Here is a 13,622-nt window from a genome sequence, read left to right on the forward strand (position 1 = left end):
GGTTTTCAGCCAAAAATAGTAAGTGTCCAATTTGTCCAAACCATGTTATTCTCTTATTTTTTCTAAGCCATTTTTGTGTTGGGCACGACTCCTACAACTTAAAGGATAAAAAGTTATGATTTAACTAAAACTTACTATTTATAGTAAAAATGAAAATAAAATAGACTTTTGATCGTAGATCTGATGGAATCTCACAAATCCGGCATGGGAAACCTAGGATAGCTGGTTGGTTGGCTAAAGTAGCTTCTCCTACCCCAAAATCATAATGATACGTTGAAAAACTCATTTGGGTTTGCGAGATACGACTATTTTAAGGTTCTGTCGGTCTTGATCATCTCTGCCTCCGATCGGGCCATATCTGGTCCATCTTTATCATGAAAGTGTCGGCGTTAGAGAAGGTCTTATGCGGTGATTCTCCTAAAAACTGGAGATGAAAGGGACCAAATGATTGTACTTCAATTTTTTCCAGTAATGCCTGGGAGGGTACTGCTTCTCCCTAAATGCAGTTATTCCACTCATTGCAGATTTTCCAACAAAACATTGGAGAGAACGAATCAAGAGTACTTTCCTCTTTCCTATAAAGGACTGTTTCTGCAATTACTTGAGACTGCTCCAACCGTCTCCCTCCTGGTCCATGCAATTCCAAAGTGATTGGAAAAAAAACAGTGCAAAAACAAGCCACTGAACAATGGAGGAATAGGTGAACTGATTCCTCTCCTTCATTGCACCTGTTTGGGAAGCTAACACCTCTTTTCTTTGGTTGGAGCTTTGCTAAGTGCACACGTGTGTGCAATAGAGCCCATGTACATGCCACTCGTGTGCCAGCATGTCATGATAGGTTCAAGATCGAATCCATCCATCAGAAAGGAACCACTAGATTGAGGCCCCATCCTGAGAATCAGGTTGATCCACTAGTCAGGTGGGTCACAGTCTGCAAGACAAATGAGCTACTCTAAAAAAAATGGATAAAGTTTTCTAACCCGTCCACCTGTTTCTAGTATTGGGGCCCACTTGATGAGTGGACCAGATTTATTTTTGGGAGAACATGTAGAAGGTCGGACCAATCTGATGGATGGATTGGATCTCGCACCTATGTGCCATGCTGTCAGTCATCATCCCATGGAAGGAGCGAGCAGAGGCCCGCTTCCTTGTCTGACAAATTCCTCCTACAAGGGGGAGACCAAACTACCACATCCGGATCATGAAGAAACATTGAGCAAGGGAGAGCTCCCCATCTGGGGCAAGACTTGCTAACCTCGGAAACTCCTCCTGGAGGGACCTCTCTCCGATCCACAGGTCTTTCCAGAACTGATTTGCTGCCTGTCACCGCATGAGAATCTGACCCTCTCCTTAAACTTGTCCACCACTCTACAGACTGCCTTACACAGCCCAGAAGTTCTATATAAAGACGTCCTTAACCCACCAGCCCCTTTCCTCGATTCTTCCCCAACTTCTGGGAGAGTGACCTGCTTTAGTTTCCCTAACAGCTGGTGAATTCCTCAGCCTTTGCCTTTGAGGTTCCTTGTGAATGTCAAGTTTCATTCCGGTCTACCATCAACTGACACTTTTTTTCTGCAAGGTGATTTTGAATAAACTTGGGAGTTGGCCCCCAGTGACAACCCATCCATACTTCTTCACATTCCTGTTTCTACTTATTTGTTTTTTCCCTTTCCAACACCCAACTTCAAGTTGTGTTGGATCTGGTTGTCAAAATCCTCAGTTTGGGTTCGTATTGGAAAAGCCAGCCTGATTTGATGTCAGGTTGGATTCGGGTTGAGCAAATTCAGGTTGGATTAGGATGTGTTGGGAATAATTACATCTATTTGGGTTGGGTCTGGTCAGGTTGGGTCCAGTTGGATCGAGTATGGTGTAAGTCAGGTTGGGTTGGGTTGCGAGTTGGGTCCTCTTGAGGTCAGCTTGGGCTCCGGTTGACCCCCCAACCTGACCCAACCCAGTCGAGTTGCACTCCTGATCCTGACACCCTTTTTAGCCATGCATCTTGTCCAACGTTGTGCTTATGTGCTGTTGCTGTTTTAGGAATATATTCGTACAGTCAATTCGTCCAACCATCTGCTGACATTGATTACTTATGTACCAGTGCTCAATGCAACTGCGCAACTTAGCAGGAACTGTCTGCTCTGCAATCTGAATTGGATCGGATCCAATACTTACTGAAAATTGTTGATCCAATGGGAGAAGCTGCTCGGAGGAGGGATTCAAAAGCCCAGACATCAAAATCTAACCAGCCAGATATTCCTATTTCCAACATCACAAAAAGGCTTTCAGTGGAGCAAAAGAAAAGCTCTACGCTAGCAAAGCCTGCAAATGGTTCCTCCCATAAAGATAAAAGTCTTCCCTTAGAAACAAGTAAACCTCCATAAGGTGATGAAGCTGTTAGTGACGGCATAGAAAGCAAAGTGGCCACATACACGGTCACAAAGCCTATATGGCTTGGTGCTACAGAGGACATGTAAGTGAAAGAGAAGCAACATGTACATGATGAAGCGCCACAAAAAATGTATGAATCTGACGACTTTGTTGACATCTGGGAAAGTGGCATTTGATACTATGGACTGTCAACAACAAGAAAAGATACTTTGATTTCTAACCATCATTCATTCATTCCACAATAAATATAGGTCAACAGTTAAGAAGTAGAAAAAAAAAATTAGCTCCATGATTTAATGTTGAAGAGAGTATATACTGTTTAATCTTTTATCATGAACAAAATAAAGTAATTTACCTTTTACTAAATGATTCTTAAAATGCCCCCAGCAATTTAGAAACATAAAATGAATGCCAAGTGAAGCTTAAAATAGAAGAGAATAAGTATAATTTGAATTGTAAATTGTAAGATTTAAATTATAGAATCGTAGGATTCATATAAAGAGGGATTCAAGGTGAGATTCAAATAGTTTTGCTTAAGATTCAACTCAAATCCTAAATTGCAAATAGTAGGATTTTGATGACTATGCGCTTGTTTAATAAAATATTGCATATCAGACCCATTCATTGCATGGATTTACAAGCATGACACCGTTTAATAGCCTAATTTAATTGAATTTGTGATGCAGGGCGTCTTCATGAGCTTGGACTGAGAAAGGACACTAAAAAGCATGGATTTACCGATCTGATGACACTAAAGCATGGGACGGACTCTAGAAGACCAAGAGCGACGAAATTATACACCAGGGGTCCGCAGAAATCGAGGAATCGAAGCTCAAGTGGCCTGAAAAGTGTCCAAAATGCAAGATCATAGGGTTCCCACCATCTGATCAGTTCGAAACTTCACACGTGGCTTGAGGACCATAAATAAACCGTACACGTAAAATTTCAGCCCTTGGATCACTATGAAAGTGGTACAGGTATCAGTCCCTGTGGATTCGACCTCGGTCTTACCGAGTTTATTACTACATCACAACCCTGCACTTGGGGAGTGAACAAGTTTTTGGCGCCGTTGCCGGGGACTGATAGTTACGATTTTCTGAAATTAATTGGTTTTAGGATTAGTTTAAGATTAGGATTTTACTAACCTTAGTTTTATTTATTTATTTATTTATTTCTATTTGAGTTCAAAACTAACTTGTTTCCTATTTTATAGGATCTGGACATAAGTTTCTCAATTGGTAATTCCTTCCTAATCTCTCTACTTTTTCATATTTTTAGAATTAGGGTTTAAATTTTAGAAATTTTCTAATTCTAGCACTTTTAGAATCTAATTTATTTTCCTAAGTTATTTTTAGAATATTTTTTAGGAACTAACCTTCTTATTTTGTAGGCCTTTAAGATAGAAATTTCTAATTTGGTAAGCTTTTTCCCTACTCCCTATCTTTCAGTCCTCTTTTAATAATCTACTCTCTAGTTTAGATCTTTCCTAAGTTACTTTAGAAATTTCCACTTTCTTTTAAGAATTCCTTCTTTTAGAAATTAATTTACTGTTATTTTTCTTCTCTTTTTAGGAATCTAACTTATTTTTGTTTTATTTTGCAGGTTTTTAACTTAGGACTCCAATTTGGTAATTTCTTTCCAACTCTCTCTTTCTTTCTAGATTTTCTTTTCCTTTCTTAGGATTAGGTTTTTAATCGAGGGCTGCGAGTGTTTTTCATGCCCAAGTGGGCCCGTGACGACACTCGACGTCTCTTGACTGAAGGAGGATTGGTTGAGGGGTTGACTATCCATCGCAGGACTAGACACCACTCGAAATCCCCTGAGTTAAGTGAAGTTATGGCTGAAGACCAACCTCCTCTACTCCCACCCAGGGTGGAGGATACCCAAGATGAGAATGAGGTGCAACAGGCACCCCCGCCTCGTACTTTACGAGATTTTCTACAACCGGCGCGGGAGTGAGTACGCCTCATGCATGATTTTTCCTGAAAACACAGGACAAATGGACATCAAGCCAGGAGTTAACCAACTCCTTCCCAAATTCCATGGACTTGAATCTGAAAGTCCATATTTACATTTGAAAGAGTTCGATGAGATAATAGCTGCATTATGTTTTCCTAATGTATCTGAGGATACAATTAGGCTGAAACTCTTTCCTTTTTCCTTAAAAGAGAAAGCTAAGACGTGGTTACATTCACTGCGTCCTAGATCCATTGGCACATGGAACGATATGCAGAGGGAATTCATAAAAAAATTCTTCCCACATCATAAAACGATTACCCTCAGAAAAGCGATCATGAACTTTGCCCAAAAGGAAGATGAAACATTCTTTCAATGTTGGGAAAGGTTCAAAGATTTGGTCAGTTCATGCCCACAACACGGATTTGAAACGTGGCGCATTACAAATTTTTTCTATGATGGACTGACATCTTCCATGCGCCAAATGGTCGAGACAATGTGTAATGGAGAGTTCATTAATAAAGATATCGACGAGGTATGGGACTACCTCGATAGTTTGGCTGAAAAAACACAATCTTGGGACTATTACCCAAAGTCGAACACCACGTCTAGGCCGACTCAATTAAAGGAGAAAGGTGGATTATATCTCTTGAAAGAAGAGGATGATCTCAAGTGTAAAGTGACTACACTCATAAGGAAAGTTGAGGCCATGGAAGGAAAGAAGGATAAGGTCAATGAAATGGTTTTGCGGCATCTGTGATTGCAACATTCACACAATTAAAATTGTCCTACAATACCGCCTTCGAGGAGTGTTGAATGAACAAGCCAATGCCGTAAATAACTATCAAAGACCTTTTCTTGGACCTAACTCCAACACATACAATCCTGGTGGAAAAATCATCCAAACTTTAGTTGGAGGAATGGACAAACGGCGACTCCTCCAGGTTTCTTCAATCAAAATCCAAATCAAGTGAAACCTCAAGAGGAACCGGTTCAAAATCCCATACAAGAGCTGGCTCAGGCAATGCGGGGAATTACAGATTTTATACAAAAGATAGATTCTCGTATGATGGTTATAGAAAAGGGGATGCTTCCTGCACAACCTCTCCCCAATCCTAAACCGCAGTATGAGAATAATGATCCCAGCTCTTCAAATCAGATGGGGCATGCTAAATCCATCACCACTCTTAGGAGTGGGAAGATCATTGATAAAACTCTTCCGGTTAGGCCTGAAAAGCCTCAAGAACCAGAAGAGGACAACAATGATGGAACCAGTGATGCCCCACAAAAAGTAGAACCGGAACTTCTAGAGAAGCCAGTTGCTCCATTCCCCCAACGGTTGGTTTCACCAAAACCTCTCTCTAACTCTCAGGATATTCTAGAGGTGTTGAAACAGGTGAAAGTCAATATTCCTCTACTTGATGTCGTCAAACAGATACCTTCATATGCCAAATTCCTGAAAGACTTATGCACGACCAAAAGACGGGAAATTATTCAAAAGAAAATCTTCTTGACTGAGAAAGTGAGTGTCATCCTAAAGCAAGACGTGCCACAGAAATTCAAGGATCCCGGTAGCCCAACCATATCATGTGTAATCGGGAACCATCGAATTGATCACGCACTTCTTGACTTAGGAGCGAGCGTCAATCTGATTCCCTACTCGGTATACAAACAGTTAGGTTTGGGTGAATTAAAACCCACCCTAACCACACTACAACTTGCTGATCGCTCTGTTCGTGTACCAAGAGGGATAATTGAGGATGTGTTGGTCCAAGTTGATAGATTTTACTACCCGGTAGATTTATCATCCCGGACACCGAACCCATCAATAACATGAGCACTCGATTCCCGTCATTCTTGGTCGCCCATTCCTTGCCACGTCAAATGCAATTATCAATTGCGGGGAATGGTATCATGACTATGTCTTTTGGAAATTTGACATTGAAGTCAAACATCTTTTCAATAACGGCAGCAACTCAGAGGATGATGACGATTTCCACGATATTAACATGATTGACTCTTTCGTGGAAGATACGACACCTCTGACCTTATCCTCCGACCATCTAGAGACGTGCCTGGCCCACTCCCATGATTTTGATGATGACATGATTAGGGAGACGTGCGCCCTGGTACTTGAAGTTAACCGATGGAGGCCATAATTTGAAGATTTGCCTCAAACTGATGTAGTGCCTTTACCGTCTGACCTCTAGTTACTGATGATTGACCTAAAACCTTTACCCTCTGATTTGAAATATATCTATTTAGGACAAGATGAGACATACCCAGTGATAATTTCTTCTCACTTGGAGCAAGAACAGGAGAGTATGCATATATCTACTCTCATTGAGCACAAAGGAGCCCTTGGATGGTCGATTGCGGACCTCAAGGGAATTGATCCCTCGATTTGTACTCACCACATATACCTTGAGGATAATGCAAAAACCGCTCGGCAACCACAACGTAGACTAAATCCCAACATGAAGGAAGTGGTTAAGGCCGAGGTTCTTAAACTATTGGATGTGGGTATTATATACCCTATATCTGATAGTCAATGGGTGAGTCCAACTCAGGTGGTCCCTAAGAAGTCCGGAATCACCATCGTAGCTAATGCCAACAATGAACTCGTGCCAACTAGAGTCACTACTGGTTGGAGAATGTGCATTGACTACAGGAAGTTGAATACCGTCACGAGGAAAGACCACTTTCCTTTACCATTCATTGATCAGATCCTGGAAAGGTTAGCTGGTCATTCCTATTACAGTTTCCTTGACGGGTATTCAGGCTACAACCAGATAGAGATAGCCCCTGAAGACCAGGAAAAGACCACATTTACATGTCCCTACGGCACCTTTGCCTATCGAAGGATGCCATTCGGACTATGTAATGCCCCTGCCACCTTTCAGCGATGTATGCTTAGTATCTTTTCTGATATGGTAGGGCAATATCTAGAGGTCTTCATGGACGATTTCTCTATTTACGGTCCATCTTTCAGCAAGTGCTTGGAAAGTCTTAAATGTGTGCTGTTGAAAAGATGTGAAGAAAAGAACTTGGTACTTAATTGGGAGAAGTGCCATTTCATGGTTCAAGGGAATTGTCCTTGGACATATCATCTCGTCCAAAGGAATCGAGGTAGATAAGGCAAAAATCGATCTTATATCTAACCTACCTCCACCCAAGAACATCGAGAGACGTGCGATCCTTCTTAGGACACGCAGATTTTATGAAGAGATTCATAAAGGACTTTAGTCTTCTCTCGTCCTTTATGTAATCTTCTTCAAAAGGATGCTCCGTCCGAGTGGACTGAGCAATGCCAAGAAGCTTTCACCAAGCTTAAAGGCACGTTAACCACTACATGCAACCACTCCATTGGAGCCTTCCTTTTGAGCTTATGTGCGACGCTTCGATTATGCTCTTGGGGCGGTCTTAGGCCGGAGAAAAGATAAGAAGCCCTACGTCATTCATTACGCAGTAGAACTTTACTTCCCCAGTGAACTACTCGACTACGGAAAAGGAACTCTTAGCCGTAGTGTTCGCCTTGGACAAATTTAGGTCCTACTTGATTGGATCCAAGATCATTATCTACAGATCATGCGGCACTTAAATATCTTCTTTCTAAGAATGATTCTAAGCCCCGCTGATACGATGGATCCTCCTACTTCAAGAATTTGATTTGGAAATTAAAGATAAAAAGGGAGTAGAGAACGTGAGTGGCTGATCACCTTTCTCGCCTTAATACCTCCGAGTCCCTTGAGACGACGCATATCAATGATATGTTCCCGGACGAATAACTGTTTTGAGTCTCCCATTCACCTTGGTTGATATTGCTAATTATCTTGCTACGGGTGCTATACGACACTTTGGACTGCGCAAGATAAGAAGAAATTTTCACCGAGGTGCGCCTTTTTCCGGGATGATCCTTATTTATTTAAATATTGCCCAGGACCAAATTTTAAGGAGATGTGTACGACGATGAGCATCGAGCATCATCTCCTTCTCGTCACTCGAGGCTGTGGTTGTCATTTTTCTGCTAAAAAGACCACGGCCAAGATTCTGCAGTGTGGCTTTTACTGGCCCACTATGTTCAGGGACACTCATGAGTTTTGCAAAGCTTGTGAGCGTTGTCAGAAATTGGGAGCATTGTCCCGTCGAAATATGATGCCCTTAAATCCCATCCTTATCATTGAAGCATTTGATTGCTGGGGCATCGATTTCATGGGACCATTCCCCCAATCGTTTGGAAATCTGTATATTTTGCTCGCCGTGGATTATGTCACTAAATGGGTTGAAGCGATTCCGTGTCGAAAGAATGACCATCGCACGGTCATTAAATTCCTGAAAGAGAACATCCTTTCTCGATTCGGAACGCCTCGAGCCATCATTAGTGATGGGGGCTCACACTTTTGTAATAGACCATTCGAGAGCTTAATGAAGAAATACGGTATCTCTCATAAGGTAAGCACCCCATACCATCCGCAGACAAGTGGACAAGCTGAGATTTCCAATAGGGAGATTAAACACATTTTGGAGAAAACGGTTAACCCAGATCGTAAGGATTGGTCAATCCGATTGACCGATGCCTTATGGGCATACCGTACTGCCTTTAAAACCCCTATTGGAATGTCTCCCTTTAGACTTGTCTATGGAAAAGCTTGTCACTTGCCTGTGGAGTTGGAACATAAAGCGTACTGGGCGATCAAAAATCTTAATTTCAATCTGGACAACGCTGGCTCGCTACGCAAACTTCAATTGAATGAACTTGAAGAAATCCGGAATGATGCGTACGATAATTCGAGAATTTACAAGGACAAGATGAAAGCATTTCATGACCAACACATTTTGCGAAAATCATTCACGCCTGGTCAGAAGGTCCTTTTGTACAATTCTCGATTACATCTCTTCCCGGGTAAGCTTCGATCTCGTTGGACCGGCCCTTACATTGTTGTTACTGTTTTTCCTCATGGGGCCGTTGAGATAAGAGATCCCGACAATGGCAAGGAATTTAAAGTCAATGGCCATCGATTGAAACCATTTGTCGAGAAATTTGATTCAGAGGACATGTCCATGCCTCTGACTGATCCTGTTTACCAAGAATGATCTCCTAGTCTGATGGAGGTATAGGTAGGTTTCTGGTTTTCTTAGGTCTAGGGTAGTTGCTTTATTTGTCTGGCTGAAGACGGTAAACTTAGCGCTCCTGGGAGGCAACCCAGCTTTTCAACTTATTTCATTTTCCTAGCAAGTTCAATGTTTGTGGGTAACATTACTGCAAACCCTCACGAGACTACAACTCGTCCACTAGGGGTAACCTAGGGGTTTAAAGGCTTGTTGCATGCGCTAAATGCAATCGAGAGCACCTGCGAAAGTGGTATAGGTAGGATTTTATTTTTGTTAGTTTTGTGTTACTTTCTCTCTCGTGCTGACCGGATCCCATGCTGCGATCTCTTGGAAAGTCTCTCACGATTCATCATCCAGGTACTATCTTCCCTTCACTTTTTCTTTACTTTTGTTGTTCTAGGCGCATTCCATACTCATATCCTTTACATTGAGGACAATGTAGCTTTTAAGTTGGGGGTGGGAGATTAGGTTACCTAATCAGTATTTTCTTGAGCAAAAATTGTGAAAACTTTTAAATTTTCTCTGGACTTTCTGGTGAATTCAAAGTGATTGGACGACCATCTTTGATTTAGAATTACAGGATATGGAATGTTGGTGATTTACTGCTCTTGGATTCAGTTGCTCGTTAGATTTCACAGTTAAGTTTAATCCATGATTAGAAGTTGTAAACATTGATTGAGTCATGATTTCACATGTCACATCTCGCTTACACATTAAGATTTCAGTTTGAAACTGAAGGGTTAATTTGGTGATCAGTAAGCATAGAAGGAACCAATTTGAACAATTGCCCGTCAAGATCAATTAAAAGGAAGATAGACCGTTGAGAAAAGTTAGGCAAAGAATCTTCACTATAGGTTTGCTCCCTATAAGTGTGGACTTCATTCCCCTTCTTTGTTTTTAGTTTTTTAAAAAAAAAAAAAAAAAAAAAAGATAAAGAAATGAAAAGATGATCTTTGAGGCAAGCTTTGGTTATTATGAATTCTCTTGTTGATTACCAAAGATATCCTGAAATTAAGAATTGAATATTAATGTTGAAAGTTGGGATTACACTTTACATCTGTGGAACTCAATGTTTAGAATTATTTCTAATTAAGGGACTAATACTTTGAATGAAGTTTATCATGTGTTTGAGTCTAAGAGAGAGTAAGGCCCAACATTCATGAATTGTTGAATTCTGAATATCTAGATTGTTTTTCCAAAATCACTCGAGTTCATAGAAATTCTCCTGTAATTCTCAACTTATTTTTCGCATACTTTGCTCGGGACTAGCAAAATGCTGGTTGGGGGTTGTGTTGAGGGTCAAATACTGCATATTAGACCCAATTATTTCCTAGATTTACAAGCATGACACCGTTTAATAGCCTAATTTAATTGAATTTGTGATGCAGGGCGTCTTCATGAGCTTGGACTGAGAAAGGACACTAAAAAGCATGGATTTACCGATCTGATGACACTAAAGCATGGGACGGACTCTAGAAGACCAAGAGCGACGAAATTATACACCAGGGGTCCGCAGAAATCGAGGAATCGAAGCTCAAGTGGCCTGAAAAGTGTCCAAAATGCAAGATCATAGGGTTCCCACCATCTGATCAGTTCGAATCTTCAAATTCTATTTGGTTTAGATCACATCTTAGTCTAGTTCTAGTTCTACTTGGTTTCAGATAACGTACATGTATCAGTCCCCGTGGATTCGACCTCGGTCTTACCGAGTTTATTACTACATCACAACCCTATACTTGGGGAGTGAACAGCTTGTTTTATATATGTGACCAATCACATTGAATTCATGCAGAACAATTGGGCGATGAGCGAACCTCATTGAATGACCGTTATGGTTACTGATACATAATTTTATCATGGCCATTGCTCATTCCAAACTGATCAAAAGATTTCAATGAATTGCTCAGAGTCACATTCAAATGCATGTTGGATGCACTGGTTGCAGATGTAGTGAAGTGGCTAACCATTTTGAACCCTTGCAATGATCCTGAGCATCTAAAGGGTACCGTACATTGTAGAGAACAGCTGGTTGAAGTTGTAAGCTTGTGAAAACCGTTATCGCTACTCATGGAAGATAAAAAGTGGAGGATTTCATGGTCTATATGCTTCCTTTTGGACCTCTCTATAAACAGCAGCTATGAAAATGGAAGATTGTAAATTCAGATGTTATGCATCGGTTGAACCTTTGTATCCATTCTGTGGAATCAGTACAAAATCAATCTGAAATTGAGGGAAACGATTCTAACTACATTTGTTTTCATCTTTCAACAATGCCATTTTACAGTTTTTGCATGTGGACTGGAGCATCCGGAGTTAACGGATTTGATCTTAGGTTATTATGCACAATTGAAGTCTGAATGCAAGTGATTAGTGTATTGTCATTTCAAAGCGGCTTTCTAGTGTGTTTTCAATCGAGGCCGAGTTCCCTGTTCGGAAAAAGTTCATAGATGTAGGGTTCATGGTTGATCTTTCCAAGCCATTGATCTGTAGGCCCCCATCGTGGATGGACGATTGCCCCAAAATCTCCCAAATCAGAAGATCCTAGCCATCAAATCTTTGGCCTTTCCTCCAGTGAGTGTGGTTTGTTGGTTCATTTCTTTTTAACAACAGGAGGTTAGAGTTGACCAATTGGGAGGATATACTGGGAATGGTCCATCCATGATGGGGGACGTTAGATCAATGGCTTGGATAGATTAGCCATCGGCCCCACACTTACCAACCAGTTTTGGAAACCAATAGGGAGCTTGGTCTCTTTTCATTCTAATGTGGGTGTAAACAATAATCCGATAGGGATTTGATTCTTTAGTGCAGATACTGAGATTGAAGGCTCTTGCTACTGGTATGGATGCATCTGGTAATTATAACTGTCTTGTGCATTCGGATTCCAGAGGAATGGTTCCTTCCACATAATGGGATGAAAGTAAGTCCTACCTGTTTCCATTGCAATCCTCAATTTGGATGGCAGACGGTCACCATCTTTTCGGTGCATCTAAGATTGGCCCTTGGCCATTTATAGGTCTTTGTAGTGACAAATCTCATTATCGGGAATTTCGTCTCTCTAGAATTTCTCAGGATATTGATGGGAAAATCTTGCTAAAATTGAAATTTCTCTTATAAATTAATAAATATTTTAGGATTTTAATAATGACTAATTAGGTACCTCCTTTTTGAGAAGGAAAAGTTCCGAAGTACCCTATTTATTGTTTTTCTTTGGAAAGTAATGAAGTCAGAAAAAAAAAAAAGCTGCCGCCCCACATAGTTTGTGTATAACATTAGCATGCCAAACATATTCAACCAAACATAATAATCACAAGGACCAAAAATATTTTTTAATTGAATCACTAATGGGCTGTGATTATATTTTGATGATTTTAAGTGGTGTATATTATTTTTTATGGTGTGCCTCATCCTCCTCTTAGATGACGAAAATTTTGGTACTTCTCAACACTATAGGAGATTACATCTATTCGACGCTTGGATGTCATAAAAATATGTAATGGGCCCCAAGAATTTCTACTTTACCAGTTTCTAAAGAAACAAGTGCATGGTGGGCATTATGGTAATTTCAGTGCTCTATTTGTGTGGAATTTTGTGGTAAAAATCCCTAAATAAAAGGAGAGATGTCAACATCAAACGATTGCCAAAAGTAGAAAAGACTCGCCGGTTAAGATTGCAAATCGGATATGTGATGGGACCCAATTTTCAGGCTTACCTCAACTCAGCGTACAGATTTTCTCATGACCCAACCCCAACTTTTATCCAACAGTGCCTATTTCTCTGGATTTGATAAACATGATTAAGAGAATGATATAAAGAATTAAGGATCCCCATCATGGAACAATTGAGTGGACCAGTCGGGATTGGGATGATCCTGGCCCAAGTTTCAGCCTTATCCATGGTTGGCTAAGGTCATAAGCATATGCCTCTCTCTCTCTCTCTCTCTCTCTCTCATATAATAGAAAATTACATCTAAATTAGGGAACATAACTGAAACCTGAAAAACCCAACCACTTCATGCAAAGCAGAAAGGCCCCATAACAAAAATCATCTAACACCTCTGCGAGGAAAATAAAAGAAAAAAATAAATTAATTAAGTGTCCTTACTGCTGCAAGCATGATTTACAAAACAAATCCAGTACTTGTTTAACTTTCCGAAATTCATGCTA

The 13,622-nt window shown here is 40.6% G+C and overlaps 1 protein-coding gene and 1 non-coding gene across 2 annotated transcripts in view; both read right to left on the reverse strand.

The window, feature by feature from the left end:
• The window catches only part of LOC131217384 (probable disease resistance protein At4g27220), a 28,323-nt gene that overhangs the window by 12,121 nt on the left and 2,580 nt on the right, over positions 1-13,622 (reverse strand). The gene's annotated exons all lie outside the window — the stretch shown is intronic.
• LOC131217707 (small nucleolar RNA R71) lies at positions 4,664-4,770 on the reverse strand. Its single transcript, XR_009157299.1, has one exon. It is a non-coding gene; the product is annotated as a small nucleolar RNA R71 (small nucleolar RNA).

This window comes from Magnolia sinica, chromosome 10, assembly GCF_029962835.1.
Source record: "Magnolia sinica isolate HGM2019 chromosome 10, MsV1, whole genome shotgun sequence".
Classification (NCBI taxonomy): Eukaryota; Viridiplantae; Streptophyta; class Magnoliopsida; order Magnoliales; family Magnoliaceae; genus Magnolia; species Magnolia sinica.